At 36.7% G+C, this 3,280-nt stretch overlaps 1 non-coding gene across 1 annotated transcript; it reads right to left on the reverse strand.

Moving 5' to 3' along the window:
* Nucleotides 1–2,172: 2,172 nt before the first annotated feature.
* Nucleotides 2,173–2,280, reverse strand: LOC112699941 (small nucleolar RNA R71). Its single transcript, XR_003152872.1, has one exon. It is a non-coding gene; the product is annotated as a small nucleolar RNA R71 (small nucleolar RNA).
* Nucleotides 2,281–3,280: the final 1,000 nt, after the last annotated feature.

The following is a 3,280-nucleotide window of genomic DNA, read 5'->3' on the forward strand; positions in this document are numbered from 1 at the left end:
CCGTGGGATCGACCCTTACTCGCGTAAGGTTTATTACTTGGACGACCCAGTGCACTTGCTGGTTAGTTATGCGAAGTTATGATAAAGAGTTGAGATTGCAATTGAGCGTACTATGTTGATGACGCCATTGATGATCACAATTTCGTGCACCAAGTTTTTGGCGCTGTTGCCGGGGATTGTTTGAGTTTGGACAACTAACGGTTCATCTTGTTGCTTAGATTAGGTATTTTTCAGAATTTTTATGAATGAATTCTAGTGTTTCAAGGTGATGTTCTTATCATCACCAAAGCTGATTGATCTTCATAAATTTAGCTCTTGAATGCAATGTCCTGCTGAAGCTTGGCTAGCCATGTCTAATTCCTTTAGACTGAAGCTTTAGACTAACATTGCATGATTCCTGGAATTCTTATTAAAAATTTTTAATCTCTTTATTTTCTTTTCCATATAAATTTTCGAAAAATCCAAAAAAATTTTACAAAATCAAAAAAAAAACCAAAAATATTTCTTGTTTGAGTCTAGTGTCTCATTTTAAGTTTGGTGGCAATTGCATGTTTCTGTTCTTCTTGCATTTTTCATGTGTCTTCAGTGATCTTCAAGTTATTCTTGATGATTTACTTGCCCTGATCTTTAAATTCTCTTGTTTTGGGTGTTTTGTTGTTTCTCATATGCATTCTTAACTTGTTAGTGTCAGTAGTATACAAACTTCTAAGTTTGGTGTGTTGCATGCATTGTTTATTTGATTTTAGTTGCATCTTGATTATCCTTCATCATTAAAAATCCAAAAAAAAAAATTTTAATTTGTGTCTTTTAAAGTCAATAATACAGAAAATTGAAGATTCAGAACATACAGCAGAGGAATTACACAGAAAAAGCTAGGCGTTCAAAACGCCCCGTGAGGAAGGAAAACTGGCGTTTAAACGCCAGCCAGGGTACCTGGCTGGGCGTATAACGCCCAAAAGGGTAGAGCTTTGGGCGTTAAACACCAGAATGGATACCATTCTGGGCGTTTAACGCCAGGATGGCACAAGAGGGAAGATTTTGTTTTTAATGCAAATTTTTTTCAAGTTTTCAAAATTTTTCAGAATCAAATCTTTTTCAAATCATATCTTTTCAATCATATATTTTCAAAATCAATTTCTTTCCATTTTCAAAAATAATTTCTAACAATTAATGATTTGATTCAACATTTCAAGTATGTTGCCTTTTCTGTTGAGAAAGGTTTAATGTTTGATTCATATCTTTTCTTGTTAGCCAAGTCATTGATTTTAAAAATGAAATCTTTTTAAATTGTTTTTCAATCATATCTTTTTAGTCAAATCTTTTTAAAACCATAACTTTTCAATCATATCTTCTTAATCACATCTTTTTTAAAATAGTTTTCAATCATATCTTTTTGATTTCTAATTTCAAAATCTTTTTCAAAATCACTTTATTTCTTTCTCAATCTTAGTTTTCAAAAATCATCAATTAATTTTCAAAATGTTCTTAAAATCTTTTTAATTTATTTTCGAAAATTTCTTCCCCTCTTATCACATCCTTCTACTTTTGGACTAACACTCCTCCACTATCAACAATTCGAACTCCATCTTTCTTGATAAGTTCAAATTCTTCTACATCTTCCTTCTATTTTTCTTTTCCTCTGACATCTCAAGGAATCTTTATACTGTGACATAGAGGATTCTATATTTTCTTGTTCTCTTCTCTTTCATATGAGCTAAGGCACAACTCTCTGTAGAGGACCTAACAGAAATCTTCAAAGAAGAAGACATGGCAGCCGAAAACAACAACAATGCCAACAATGCAAGGAAGGTGCTAGATGACTTTACTGCACCTACTCCCGACTTCTATGGGAGAAGCATCTCTATCCCTGCCATTGGAGCAAACAACTTTGAGCTTAAGCCTCAATTAGTTTCTCTAATGCAACAGAATTGCAAGTTCCATGGACTTCCATTGGAAGATCCTCATCAGTTTTTAGCTGAATTCTTGCAAATCTGTGAAACTGTCAAGACCAATGGGGTTGACCTTGAGGTCTACAGACTTATGCTATTCCCTTTTGCTATAAGAAACATAGCTAGGATATGGTTGGACTCACAACCTAAAGAAAGCCTGAACTCTTGGGAAAAGCTAGTCAATGCCTTCTTGGCAAAGTTCTTTCCACCTTAAAAATTGAGTAAGCTTAGAGTGGAAGTCCAAACCTTCAGACAGAAGGAAGGAGAATCCCTCTATGAAGCTTGGGAAAGATACAAACAATTGATCAAAAAGTGCCCTTCTGACATGCTTTCTGAATGGAGCATCATAGGTATCTTCTATGATGGTCTGTCTAAACTGTCCAAGATGTCATTGGATAGCTCTGTTGGAGGATCTCTTCATCTGAAGAAGACGCCTGCAGAAGCTCAAGAACTCATTGAAATGGTTGCAAATAACCAATTCATGTACACTTCTGAAAGGAATCCTGTGAACAATGGGACGAATCAGAAGAAAGGAGTTCTTGAGATCGATACTCTGAATGCCATATTGGCTCAGAACAAAATATTGACTCAGCAAGTCAATATGATTTCTCAAAGTCTGTCTGGAATGCAAGCTGCACCAGGCAGTACTAAGGACGCTTCATCTGAAGAAGAAGCTTATGATCCTGAGAACCCTTCAATGGAAGAGGTGAATTATATGGGAGAACCCTATGGAAACACCTACAATCCTTCATGGAGAAATCATCCAAATCTCTCATGGAAGGATCAACAGAGACCTCAACAAGGTTTCAACAACAATAATGGTGGAAGAAACAGGTTTAGCAATGGCAAGCCTTTTCCATCATCTTCTCAGCAACAGACAGAGAATTCTAAGCAGAGCCACTCTGACTTAGCAACCATGGTCTTTGATCTAATCGAAACCACTCAAAGTTTCATGACTGAAACAAGGTCCTCCATTAGAAACTTGGAGGCACAAGTGGGTCAGCTGAGTAAGAAAGTTACTGAACTCCCTCCTAGTACTCTTCCAAGTAATATAGAAGAGAATCCAAAAGGAGAGTGCAAGGCCATCAACATGGCCAAATTTGGAAAGGAGAAAGAGGCAGTGAACACCACTGAGGAAGACCTCAATGGACGTCCACTGGCCTCCAATGAGTTCCCTAATGAGGAACCATGGGAATCTGAGACTCACACTGAGACCATAGAGATTCCATTGGATTTACTTCTGCCATTCATGAGCTCTGATGAGTATTCTTCCTCTGAAGAAGATGAATATGACACTGAAGAGCAAGTTGCCAAGTACCTTGGCGCAATCA

Source organism: Arachis hypogaea, chromosome 6, assembly GCF_003086295.3.
Source record: "Arachis hypogaea cultivar Tifrunner chromosome 6, arahy.Tifrunner.gnm2.J5K5, whole genome shotgun sequence".
In the NCBI taxonomy this organism is placed as follows: Eukaryota; Viridiplantae; Streptophyta; class Magnoliopsida; order Fabales; family Fabaceae; genus Arachis; species Arachis hypogaea.